Here is a 14,076-nt window from a genome sequence, read left to right on the forward strand (position 1 = left end):
CACTAGAACTAGAAAGCCTATACTAGAAAGTCTTATAATCTGGAAGTGTAAGAATTTTGTTCATGAGCCTAAGAGTTTATATGCTAATTCCCGCCCCCCCCCCCCTTCCCTCTCCAATTGTGTTTAAACATAACACACAGAAGAGAGGAGAGATTGTAGCTCTCTTTTAGGATCATAATATATACAGAAGTAAGACTCGTAATTTTCAGATATATAAAGTCTTTATGTAGTAATGCCAAAACAGTACCTTTAATAGTATTAATACACATGGTATTTGCTAGAATCTTGAAAACCACATGCTACAAAACCAATTAATCCTATCCTCGTTACTAAAGTTTTGCTTCATTCTCGTTTAACACTGTTCAGTGTAGTGTATTCTACTTATAAATTAAAATAGGCTTCTGGGAAAATATGATACTTACAGCAACCAAGGATAAGGCCCCTTTCTGTAAATTCTATATAAATGCTTGAGTTGATAAATATTGGTTCAATGGTGTTGTGGTTTAGCCCGGCTGGCAGCCAAACACCACACAGCCGTTCGCTCACCCTCCCCCCTCCCTCTCCGGGATGGGGGAGAGAAACGGGAAAGTGAAGCCTGTGAGTTGAGATAAAGACAGTTTATTAAGACAGGAAAAATAATAACAATAATAACAACAATAATAATAATAATAGTATTAATAGTAATAATGTGTACGAAATAAGTGATGCACAATGCAATTGCTCACCACCCGTTGACCGATGCCCAGCCTATCCCCAAGCAGCCGGCCCCCCCCACCCCGGCTAGCCACCCCTATATATTGTTCAGCGTGACGTCAAATGGTATGGAATACCCCTTTGGCCAGTTTGGGTCAGCTGTCCTGGGTCTGTCCCCTCCCAGCTCCTGCCGCATCCCTAGTCTGCTCGCTAGCAGGACAGAGCGAGAAGCTGAAAAGTCCTTGGCTTGGTGTAAGCACTGCTCTACAACAATTAAGACATCAGCATGTTATCAGCGCTCTTCTCATCCTAATCCAAAACACAGCACCCTACCAGCTACTAGGAGGAAAATTAACTCTGTCCTAGCTGAAACCAGGACAGTGGTTTATGAGATTCATCATGTATCAGACTGGCAGTGTAACTGAAATAAGAAAGTGAACTCCCTCTCTACATGCACAATTACTCATCTCTAGTATTTTCATGACATGCTATATTGTACTTCCTTATGTTGCCTATATACGATCTAAGTAGTAAAGGATAATGATCCATTTCTAGAGTGATTATTGTGTATCAATGTATTATTGATCACTTCTGCTTAATGCATGCCATAGTAACTCAATTTTAATGGTGCTGTTCTCTGCGTTTCCTTTTGCCCCAGAACAATGTGCCACAGATGACTAAAACCTATTATACTTTAAAAGCAGACTGACCCTTTCCTACTGCTGAGCGTGAAATATGTCCAGATATTTTAACTACTTTTGCAGTGGTATAGAACATAAACACTATTTCTGCCCCTACAGAGGATATAAAGAGTCTGTTTTAATGGCTTTATTTTCAGTCATCCTTAGATACCTACAAAAAACATACTTATTGTTATGCTACACCAGGTTTTCTATTTAAAACTATTTTGATGTGAATGCATTGATTTCATAGAGCCACGGTTAAAATGAAGCAGCAGTGTATGGACATAAAACCAAGTGTACAGTGCTGCAGTCTGTGTTGTTGGCCAGAGACTGTTGGGGGATGAGCTTTGGCAAACCAATAGTCCTGTGGAATAGATCAGTCCTTGCTAAGAATTAGTATGAACTTTCCACATGCATCAGTGCTCTGACTGGGGCTGTTTGGGAATTTTCTGATGAAGCTGAATTGTCATTGAAAATAAAGCGGAACAGTATCCAAGCAGTTGATTTTTATTTATTTATTTATTTATTTTAACTTGAAAATTACACAGAACTTTTTCTGAAATACTGATAAACATTTTATTTCTTCTCCTTAGATTTTAGTCTATGCATGGAACAATGACTTGCAGAGAAGTGGAACTTTTTCCTTTCAGTTGCAATCAATGAAATGAATTGTTATTTGTTGGCAAATTCAAATATTTTTCAGATTAGTAGTTGGAAAAATCTGAAAGTATTTTTTCCTAATTTGAAGACTGGGGAAAAAAATTTCGTGTTTTTTTAAATAATCACATGGTATAACAATTAGTTTCTGCACATGTATTGATAGAAGGCATATTTGCATATTTCATACTTGTCTCTTTCAAGAGAAGGGTAGCTAACCCTCTGACTTCTGCTTCATATATGCTTTGACTGAGAATGAACAGTGTCTTAATCGAAGACATTATTTATCAGCCTCAGTTTGTTGATCCTAGACAAATACTAGTATCTAGCAGACTTTTTCTTTTTCTTTTTCTTTCTTTCTTTCTTTCTTTCTTTCTTTCTTTCTTTCTTTCTTTCTTTCTTTCTTTCTTTCTTTCCCTTCCTTCCCTCCTTCCTTCCTTCCTTCCTTCCTTCCTTCCTTCCTTCCTTCCTTTTTCTTTCTCTTTCTTCCTTTTTCTTTCTCTTTCTTTCTTTTTCTTTTCTTTCTTTCTTTCTTTCTTTCTTTCTTTCTTTCTTTCTCTTTTTCTTTCTTTCTTTCTTTCTTTCTTTCTTTCTTTCTTTCTCTTTTTCTTTCTTTCTTTCTTTCTTTCTTTCTTTCTTTCTTTTCTTTCTTTCTTTCTTTTCTTTCTTTCTTTCTTTTTCTTTCTTTCTTTCTTACTTTCTTTCTTCCTTTCTTTCTTTTCCTTTCTTCCTTCCTTCCTTCCTTCCTTCCTTCCTTCCTTCCCTCCTTCCTTCCTTCCTTCCTTTCTTCCTTTTTCTTTCTTTCTTTCTTTCTTTCTTTCTTTCTTTCTTTCTTTCTTTCTTTCTTTCTTTCTTTCTTTCCTTTTTCTTTCTTTCTTTCTTTCTTTCTTTCTTTCTTTCTTTCTTTCTCTCTCTCTTTCTCTCTCTTTCTCTCTCTTTCTCTCTTTCTCTCTTTCTCTCTCTCTCTTTCTCTCTTTCACTCTTTCTCCTTCTCTCTTTCTCTCTCTCTCTCTTTCTCTGTCTCTCTTTCTCTCTCTCTCTTTCTCTCTCTTTCTCTGTCTCTCTTTCTCTCTCTCTTTCTGTCTCTCTTTCTGTTTCTCTTTCTCTCTCTTTCTCTCTCACTCTTTTTCTCTCTCTCTCTCTCTCTCTTTCTCTCTCTTTCTGTTTCTCTTTCTCTCTCTTTCTCTCTCTCTTTCTCTCTCTCTTTTTCTCTCTTTCTTTCTCTCTCTCTCTCTTTCTCTCTCTCTCTCTCTCTTTCTCTCTCTTTCTCTGTTTCTCTGTCTTTTTCTCTTTCCTTTCTCTCTCTTTCTTTCTCATCCCCTTTCTTCTCTCTCTCTCCCCTTCCCCTCCCCTCTTTTTTTTTTTTTTAATTTAAATTTTCTTTTTATCAGGAAGTACCAAGTCAGGAATCACTTTGATAGCAGCTTCTTGATGAATCCTTATGCTGAAAATTGTAAATTCTTTTACGTTACCTTTTTGAAGGCATATTGCTGTCACATAAACAGACAATAAATCTCTCTTTTGTATATATTTTGGAAATAATTCCCTCTTTTGAGTTATGCAGTGTAACAAGAAATTAACCACTGTAAAAAAAAAAAAAAAAAACAGAGATCAATACAATATTCTGCATCCCTTTTAATAAGAAATTATAGGGAAAATAATCAGAAATTAATAGATTAACTTTTTTCCTAAATATTTTTTAACAGAGCAGGAGTGGTTCATCTCTTTCAAAACTCTGGAAAATTCAACTTTTCCACTTCTGCTTGTGCTTAATTTGAAGAGAGAGATAAAATTTATAACCATAAATAAAATAAATACATTTCAAATAAGGCAATGTTTCAGACTCTTAAGAAAGTCCCCAAACTGGTGTTTTATTTCTTTTCACTTGACTGATTAAATGATAAGAAACCCCAGAAATGTAAAAGAGAATTCTGGATTGGTAAAATCAATATGCAAAGGAGATTACACAGACTTGGTCTTTTTCACATATAATACCACACACTGTAATGTTGTAGATTTTCATTTACAATTCTAAGTGGTCTCAGAGAAAAAATTAAGCATGTGGAAATTGAAAGCGTGGACTTATTTTTGGCAGCAATCAGAACTAGGAGCTTTGAAGTGGGGAACATATAGAGGATGGGTGGTTAAATTTTGGAATAGATATCCTCATATGTAAGAAAGTTATTGCTGCTTTTAAAAGGAGTTATAATCTTTGCCCTTCTGAGATCTCAGAATCATGGTAATTACAGGCTCTTGGTTTCAATTGTGAAGGCACAGAATACACTGAAGAAATAAAGCCTTTCTAAAATATTTGTGCTGATTTTTTTTTCTGCCTTGTGTGAAGCAGTAACAAAATGGTGGTCTGTAAAAGCTTATTGCTTTTTTGGGGGGGGTACAACTCAAATAACTCGTTTACAGTTTTCCTTTCCGTGAGTAATGTGGCCATACTTAATCAACGTTGAGAAAATTTTCATATCATGCTATCTAAGTGAAAGACCTCATTTTGTCATGCTGATAAAAGTATTGCAAAGTGAAAAATATAACTGGTATGCTGCTCATCACTAGCTTCTGCTACACTTTTCACAGCCTTTGCTTAATTGTATTATGTCAATGGATCTAAGTTGCTTATCCAAGCAGTAGACTATGCTTCCAAGCTAGACTTCCTCTGGCAGTAGAAACTGTTACCTGGATGATATATTAAGAATTCCTTTTACTGCAAAAGACAATTCAAACTGCTGCTAGCTCAGCAGGCAGCTAAGCAGAAGTCTAGAGCTTCACATGCTTCCCGGTGGTAGACTTAGAGACACATGGACAGATGGTGTGTCTCCTACCATTCTGGTGAGAAGAGCAGATTATTGATTGCCTCAGTTCTTTTTGTCTTGTGTGTTTGCACTCAAGCTCTTGTTTCATTTACAGTTCCTATATGTAGGGGTTTCCTTACTTTCATAAACTGTCTCCATGTATAGTCTCATTTAATTTTGAATCGGTGCTGCCCCTTCCTTGTATCATGCTTACATTCCTCTTCATTCTTACTTTTTCTTTAATTGTCCGTGGACAACCTAGTTCTTTCAGCTTGATCCCTTTTCTCATTCAATACACTGTCTAATCTACACAATCCTCTTCCTCCCCATTTATCCACCTCTCAAGACATGGAACCAAAAGGGATAGCTGACCTCCTAGTCCATCCAGTCCATCCTCTTTACTGATCTATGTTCTCAGGATGTTGTATTCAATACCAAATTTTGTATGGCACAGGCTGCATTTTTTTTTTTTTTGTCTGAAACATTCTCTTTTTAGATTCCTTATGAGTAATAATAATACAATAAATTGATTTTTCCTTAAACAATATGAGTGAGGGAACTTAAATAGGATAAGAGTATTACCTCATATTCTAGCTTAATCACCTGTGCTTAACTGTTAAGAACTGATGTACGTAAACATAATGAGAAAGCTTTCTCTCCCAGCCATGCTGTGATTGTGGAAAAGGTTATGCTTTTGTACATTCTCCTGTGTTTTTTAATTAAAGCATTTAATTGTTGGCAGGTGTGTAAGAGTATTGTTAAATGCCTGGCTTAACTGTTTATTCTTTCCTCTTTGTTATAAATTTGAAAATGCATTAGTGTGAAAATGAGACTCGAGATCTGTTCTGTAAAAACCTGCATAGATAATCCTTTTTCTCCTTTGGAGGACAAAAGAAAATGTTATTTTAAATGTCTAGTTTTACTTGCACAACTGTCTTGCTAAGATGCAACAAAAAAATGCTTCAGACCCAGAAATCTGAAATCTTACACATCCTGGATTAAATTTCCTTCCCTATTGGTAAAATCTGTAGTTTCCTTAAAAAATAGTAAATAAATAAATAAATACACGTATATATATATATATATATATACACATACATATATACATATATATATATATGGTCTATTTTCCATGATTCTGCAAATACACTAACACCAATTACTAAGATATCCTCATAAAATAATAATGATAAGCAGTAGAGTGCTGTTTAACATCAAAGATTAATCATCCTAGTAGCCAAGTTAAACAGAACATAGTTTGTGTTACATTATTTTAGCAAATATCTTTCATTTGAGAATTTATAAAACTCAGGATGAAGGCCTATTTAACCCTAATTAAGGTTTGTTTTACTTGGCTATCTCAAGGCCTAACCTGTTACAACAGGTTTCTACAGGCTCACAGAAAAATGCAAATGGAAAAAAACCCATGTGGTCCTCTGGGTTTACATTCTGCCAGTGCAGGATTGCACCCTCTAATACATTCTCAGTTGTCTTGGCTGACAAAAAGAACTCAGCTGGCTGAGTTGTGTTGTGTTTGGTGCAAATGATGCAAAACTCTTATGTGTTTCAGAAATCAGTGTTTTCTCTCCCTTTTAACACTTTTAAATTAATGTTTTGTCCTTTTATTTGAATTATTTGTACTCCCTACAGTCATCATTGATATAGTATTCACTTCTTCCTAGTACTTGCATGCTCTTTTTAGACAGCAGGCATTTTCTGTACCCAGACTTCTTGCAGTTTTTGTCTTAATGTGACCACCTACCTTCTTATGCATCCTACCTTCTTTTCCTCATACTGCATTTCATAGTTTATCTGAGGAATGAAGCCTGAGATCCAGGATCTCTGGATTCTGGTCTCTGAAAAGCTACTACTTTTTACAGAATGGACCAAATCACACTGAGGCCTATTCTTTCCCCACTATGTGATGAAAAATTAAGGAAGAAAAAGTAAACAGGAAATAATAAAGACTCAGAAACTTAACTTGTGTGTATGCTCATGGGATAATGATGTGAAACCTGTGTAAAATCACTCCACCTCCTCCTTTCCCCCCCTTTTCTTCTAATTACCTTAGTAATTTAGAGTAATAAGGCAGATATCAACTAAATATCATTTGTGTATTGTGTTCAATTCTGAACTTTTAGCCATTCTGTCATACAAAATATCTTTATGCTAGCAATGACATTAATTTTCTTTCAGCAGAATTCCTTCTTCTGGCAGTAGTATAGGATGGCAAGCACAGAAGGGGTCACTTGATAGAATTTTAAAACACTAGAAGAAATTTTCGTGGGCACTAACTTATCTAAGGTTTCATTGTTGACATATCTTTCCGACATACTGAGCTAGATTCTCATAATGAGAGATATGGGGTCCATTTGATTTGAAGCAGAAAATGGGTAACAATAGTACATACAATACACAATTACAACATCTGTTGGTGAAAACTTATTTTGCAACTATTGCTGTCTCATCAGACCTCTTGGAAAACTAGACAAAGAGTACCACCTAACTGGCAAGTAAAAAATCCCTTCCTCTCCTCTGTTTTGGTATCTATCAATAGAGTTTTTCTCCTCTATTTTGGTATTCCATTGTGCCAATGTCTCATCTTCTTCATGCTGAAAGCAAGGACAGACATTTTAAAACACAGGCCTTGGTGTCATTCCAGAGGCAGCATGAACAGCACCTAAGCAGACTCCTCTACTGGGATGCTGAATGATAAATGGGAAGTTCTGGGACAGAAGCCCCCAAACTATTCAAGTTGCATTTGCCCTCCATCTGCAAATTGCTGGTTCCTTTTCTTATCTGGATTGTTGCCACCATGATTCTTGGAGACCAGCACTTCTTGTGGAGGATGTTTTGCTCTTCGATTCTTGGAGACCAGCACTTCTTGTGGACGATGTTTTGCTCTTTTCTTGAGACTCTGTTTTCCCCTAGCAGCAGTGATTGCTGAATGGCTTGAGGGCCTCATTTTGTTAATTGTCTAACCTTCAGCTTAATCTGGGACAAGGGTTTTCTTCATCCTCTACCCACACCACTCAGCCTTTGCCGGCAACAAAGTTTAGAAACTGTGGGAAGAGTGAAGGTGCTGGAACATAGTGTCTCACAATGACTCCTCCTGCAACTGCATAAGGCATTTTTGCATAGACTCTGCAAGTTCACTGTGCTCTGTGTGGCAGTCTCCAAGGAAGTAACCTAATGGGTCTGCCACATGGTTTTCTGCATCAGTTTAAGAGGACATTGGGATTTGGGGCAGCTGAGTCTCTTGTTTGGTAATATTCATAAATGAGAGCAAATGGGAAATGTTTGATATTACAGCTTATTTTATCAAAAATAAAAAATAAAAGTTAAGCACTGACATTACCAGGCAAACACTTTTAAATGCATTTTTCAACTAGAAAAGAGACATGCATAATACAAGCAGAATGTATCAAATGAATTTTTAAAAATCCTTGTGAATAATGGTCGAATTCTGTGCAAATAACTGTCTTAAAAAAAAAAGTGAAGACAATAGAAGTATTTGCAAGCTTTCAATTTTCTTTTCTTTATTACACTTCATATTTTTGACACAGTATACAAGATTATATTAACTGATGATATAGTGTTGTGATGATATAGGAAGAGATTACCGTATTCTGAGTGAAGATCTGTTGTCAGTTTTACTAGTGGTGATAATACCCCATTTGAAACTCTAAGGGCAGGGGAGGACATATTGTCAAAAAAAGTTACAAATGCAGGGGATGTGGCATGTACCCCTTTAAAGGTCCTTCACAAAGTGATTTCCTTGAAAATAGAATGCCCATGAAATGAAGACTGGTAAGAAGATTACAACCTGTGCACAGAAAATTGAATAGCAAACTGGAGTTTTTAAAGCCTTCTGTTTAGGAATCTCAAACTGCATTACATTCACAAGAAAAAACAACAACAACAACAACAACAAAACTCACCTCCTGTTTCTATCCTTTATACTTGTGTTTCAGTAGTCCTGTCACTTCACGGATATTGCTGCACTGAAGACACTGTACTGTGGAGTTCATCAACAGGCCACCAAAAAAAAAACCAAACAAAAACCAACCAACCAACCAAACGAAAAAAAAAACAAAACAGAAGTTGATAATTTTGTGAAAGCAAACTATTTATATGGTCTGTATTTTGAAGATTTTCCTTTCCTTTCTTATCGAAAACCTGTCCATGTCCTTTTCTTTACTTTTTCATTACTTGTAGCATACTGCAAGCAGTTCCATTTTAGGTTTGTCATCTCTTTTGAATTTTTCATTTGAGGCCAGGTTTCCAATGGCAAATTGTGCCTCACTAATCTAGTAGCTTTCTACAATGGAGTGACTGAATCAGTGGACAAGGAATTGATGTAATCTACCTGGACTTTGGTAAGGCCTTTGATACGGTCCCTCATTTAATCATAGAATCATAGAATGATGAAGGTTTGAAAAGACCTCTAAGATCATCTGGCCCAACCATCCCCCTACCACCAATATTACTCACTAAACCATGTCCCTGAGCACCATGTCCAACCTTTCCATAAACACTCCCAGGGACAGTCACTCCTCCACCTCCCTGGGCAACCCGTTCCAATACCTAACCACTCTTTCTGAGAAGACATTTCTCCCAGTTTCCAACCTGAACATCCCCTGGTGCAACTTGAGGCCATTCCCTCTTGTCCTGTTGCTAGCTGTCTGCAAGAAGAAGCTGACTCTCTGTTCCCTACAACTTCCTTTCAGGCAGTTATAGAGAGCTCTCCTGAGCTTCCTCTTCTCCAGACTAAACAACCCCAGTTCCCTCAGCCGCATCTTGTAGGACTTGTGTTTCAGGACCTTCACCAGCTTTGTAGCCCTTCTCTGGACACCCTTCAGGGCCTTGATGTCTTTCTTGTAGTGAGGATCCCAAAACTGAACGCAGTACTCAAGGTGTGGCCACCAGAGCTGAGTACAAGGGGACGATCACCTCCCTGGTCCTGCTGGCTACACTGTTTATGATACAAGTCAGGATGCTGTTGGCCTTATTGGCCACCTGGGCACAATGCTGGCTCATGTTCAGGTGAGCATCAGAAATGTTCCTCAGAACATTCTTGCCTGTAAATTGAAGATATGTATTTGATTGATGCATAAGGAATTGGATGGTTGGGGGCATCCAAAGAGTTACAGTTAATGGCTAAATGTCCAAATGGAAACCAGTATCAAGTGGTTTGCCACAGGGGTCCATATTCAGACTGATACTATTTGATATGATAATTAATTAAATATATAGTGAGATTGAGTTGCAGCCCTACAGTGCCTACAGTAAGTCAGCTGATGACACTGAGGTGAGTGGTGCAATTGACCGTTTAGAGGGAGGGAATGCCATCCAGACCTTGGTGGGTATGAGAAGTAGGTTCATGTGAACCTGATGAAGATCAACAAAACCAAGTGCAAGGTCCTGTACTGCGGTCAGGGCAATCCCCAATATCCGTACATACTGGGAGATGAATGCACTGAAAGCCCCTCTTAAGAAAAGGACATGAACCTATTAGAATGGGTCCAGAGGAGGGACACAAGGATGATCAGAGGGCTGGAACACCTCTCCTATGAAGACACGCTGAGAGAGTTGGGGCGGTGAACCTGCAAAAGAAAAGGGCATGGTGACCTTATTGTGGCCTTTCAACCTATAAAAGGGGCTTATAAGAAAGATGGACAAAGAAGTTTTTTACCGAGTTGTGTATTGGCAGGACACAGTGAAATGTTTTTAAACTGAAAGAGTTTTACAATGGATATAAGGAAGAAATTTTTCATGATGGGGATGTTTAGATGGTTGCCAGGTGGTTAGAGCAGGTTGCCCAGAAAAGTTGTGGATGTCCCATCACTGGAACTGTTCAAAGTCCGTTTGGGTGGGACTTTGAGCACCCTGACCTAGTGAAAGGTGCCCTTGCCCATGGCAGTGGGATTAGAATAGATAATCCCTTCCCATCAAAACCGTTCTAGAATTCTATTCCATTTTTTAATAAACTGCAGTTAAATTCAAAAGTGTTAAAAAATGTCTTTTTAACCTGCACTTAACTGGTATCTAACAAGCAGCAAATAACTACGTGGGGAGGGTACTTTCCTTCCAGTCCTCAGTGTTTAAATTTTAGACACCAATTTATTCCACTGCAGTATGGTTAAGTACAGGCAAAACAGATGCCAATCTGTGCATCCATACTGATTTCACATAAAGGGCAGAGTCCTGGTATTTGACTAAGTAGATGACCAACTTTTCTAGGTGAGGATCTAAATAAAGAAAATTGGCCTAAACTGCATAAGATGCATGCTACATGCTACAAAACCAATTAATCCTATCCTCGTTACTAAAGTTTTGCTTCATTCTCGTTTAACACTGTTCAGTGTAGTGTATTCTACTTATAAATTAAAATAGGCTTCTGGGAAAATATGATACTTACAGCAACCAAGGATAAGGCCCCTTTCTGTAAATTCTATATAAATGCTTGAGTTGATAAATATTGGTTCAATGGTGTTGTGGTTTAGCCCGGCTGGCAGCCAAACACCACACAGCCGTTCGCTCACCCTCCCCCCTCCCTCTCCGGGATGGGGGAGAGAAACGGGAAAGTGAAGTCTGTGAGTTGAGATAAAGACAGTTTATTAAGACAGGAAAAATAATAACAATAATAACAATAATAATAACAATAATAATAGTATTAATAGTAATAATGTGTACGAAATAAGTGATGCACAATGCAATTGCTCACCACGCGTTGACCGATGCCCAGCCTATCCCCAAGCAGCCGGCCCCCCCCACCCCGGCTAGCCACCCCTATATATTGTTCAGCATGACGTCAGATGGTATGGAATACCCCTTTGGCCAGTTTGGGTCAGCTGTCCTGGGTCTGTCCCCTCCCAGCTCCTGCTGCATCCCTAGCCTGCTCGCTAGCAGGACAGAGCGAGAAGCTGAAAAGTCCTTGGCTTGGTGTAAGCACTGCTCTACAACAATTAAAACATCAGCATGTTATCAGCGCTCTTCTCATTCTAATCCAAAACATAGCACCCTACCAGCTACTAGGAGGAAAATTAACTCTGTCCTACCTGAAACCAGGACAAATGGTAATCTATTTTAACTATTACAAAGATGATGTTGCAATCAATTATTATGGGAACACAGATTTATTCAAAACAAAGAATGGGATTAATTCTATTTTGGAAACAGTTCAAATGCAGCATGTCGCTAAATGAAATACATTTACAAAAACAATTGCATGTAATTCATGGTCGGATTATCTGAGAATCTGCTAATAGCATTAAAAAAAAGACACCCAGTAAAATCTTTTTTCACTCAGGACGTGCCAAGTATGCATATGTCTGTCAGCTTTTGATTTTGAGTATGCACCTACTCTAAAACTAGGCCTTTATGTCATGTTAGTATAAATTAACAGCACAGCACAACTACTTAAAATCTTTAGTAGAAGTTAATCAGATATAATCTTCTCTCTGTTTTACTTGAATTCTACCATCCATGTGCATCTATCTGAGACAAGAGCACTAAGACCAACTTTTACATGCATATGTAGGTATGCTTTAACCCTCTTTAAGACTTTCACCTTTTTCTCTCATTTGTGATAACAACCTATTTGCTCTGAATACCTTCATGTACTTGGGAGCAGTAATTTGAATTTGTTGTCTTTTTCTTATTTAGAATCTTGAATTTGCTTACAACTAGTATTTAAGGCATACTTCCCCCCCCCCCACCCCTTTTGGACATCCTGCTTTTCATTATTTTGTGTTCTAGTTACATCAGAAAATCCAGAGAAAATCATATTCATTGGTGGTATTGTGCAAAACATGTTAAAATTGTGCTAAGCTAAGGGATATTGCAGTGTGTCCTCACCAAATGGATAGGGTTTTGAGATTTCAAGTGATTAAGAACTTTATTGATTATAGTTAAGTAAGTATCATGTTCATGTAGAGGTGGCATGAGTATCCTTGATTATAGCAATTATTATGGAAGCACACACTACCTGCACAACAGCACTGTAATTATCTGCATAAGGTGTTAATACCTTAATTAAAAACTCTTATAGGTATGGTCAGCTGTTGTATGATATGAAGTAAAACAGAGCTGAAATACTTAAGAAAATAGATAACTATGTATTTAATAAAAGCTTTTGCTTATTGTGGGCCCTGCATTTACTGTAGAGATGAGAAAGGGTTTGAATGTTTAAAAACATTGCCACTAGAGGGTACACGTAGCACAGGAATAGCAAAAGTGGAAAATGTTTTGCTACTTGCGTGCTTCACAAGAGCAGAGAGAAACGTGTCTGAGGAATCTTACATGTTTAACATTTCAAGGAGCATTCAGAGGTTTCCAGAGCATTTCTCTAAGCATCTGACTCTACAGCTGACTGTACTCAGGTTGGATTTAAATGATAGTTTTCTTTACTCAAATCCTCTGAAAAACAAGTGGTCATTCTGTTTATTCTTGCAAATCTAAAATAGGCTTAAAACTATTTAAGAGTACTGGAAGTAAAGAAGAGTTTAATTTACTGTGATAGTTTAGGTATTATTCCCTTTTGTGCTCTGAACTTTGTAGGCTGTTTGCATGAAATATGACTAACCACTGAATGTTCAGAACTTACCTATAAAGCTTCCATAAGGATCTCACTTTCCCTGGGTACTGGAGCGTAGGTGTTGTGTACCAGCAGGGTACATTTGGTAGAATGAAAAATGGAAATGTAATAGCAGATGATGCATGGGATTATGGACCATAAAATGCTTTACATTTTTAAAATTACCCAGTAATTTGATTTGTTGAGTGTACTTATTCTGATCTGTGGTGTTTGATCCTCATTCCTGCTCTGGTGCACAAGTATAAGTTATGTGGTGTTGCCCTCCATCTGCTGAATTAAGTTTTAGGTTCTTATTACACATGTAATAAGAGATTAGGAATGAATATATCCAAAATATTAACAGACTTTATGGGTCTTTATACCAGTTAATGTGAGGCATTCTGATCACTGTTTAGTATTTTATTTTCTGTGTCTTTCAACTAGTTAAAGGGTCTCCGGTGAAAGCAAGATACGTGCCCAGAACCTGTTACAGGTTATGTGAAATGTATGGCATCATGTAACATTCGTTTTTGTATGCTGTTCTTTGGAGGCCAATATGCTAGGTCTGGGGACATCGGCTGTAAAGGTTTTCATAGTAATGTGACTCCTGGTAGTAGTAACCAGCCTGAGAATGAAATAATCTCTGTGCATTCTCTTCTATGAC

At 37.5% G+C, this 14,076-nt stretch overlaps 2 long non-coding RNA genes across 2 annotated transcripts in view; one reads left to right on the top strand and one right to left on the bottom strand.

Annotated features, from left to right (window-relative positions):
• The window catches only part of LOC126913645 (uncharacterized), a 47,450-nt gene that overhangs the window by 25,538 nt on the left and 7,836 nt on the right, over positions 1–14,076 (top strand). Inside the window, exon 3 of the long non-coding RNA XR_007709295.1 lies at positions 8,809–8,971. This is a non-coding gene — a long non-coding RNA (uncharacterized LOC126913645). The remainder of the gene's footprint in view (positions 1–8,808; positions 8,972–14,076) is intronic.
• LOC126913646 (uncharacterized) overlaps positions 8,435–14,076 on the bottom strand; it is an 88,699-nt gene continuing 83,057 nt past the window's right edge. The window contains exons 3-4 of the long non-coding RNA XR_007709296.1: positions 8,776–8,852; positions 8,435–8,660 (exon numbers count right to left, since the gene is read on the bottom strand). This is a non-coding gene — a long non-coding RNA (uncharacterized LOC126913646). The remainder of the gene's footprint in view (positions 8,661–8,775; positions 8,853–14,076) is intronic.

This window comes from Cygnus atratus, chromosome Z, assembly GCF_013377495.2.
Source record: "Cygnus atratus isolate AKBS03 ecotype Queensland, Australia chromosome Z, CAtr_DNAZoo_HiC_assembly, whole genome shotgun sequence".
In the NCBI taxonomy this organism is placed as follows: domain Eukaryota; kingdom Metazoa; phylum Chordata; class Aves; order Anseriformes; family Anatidae; genus Cygnus; species Cygnus atratus.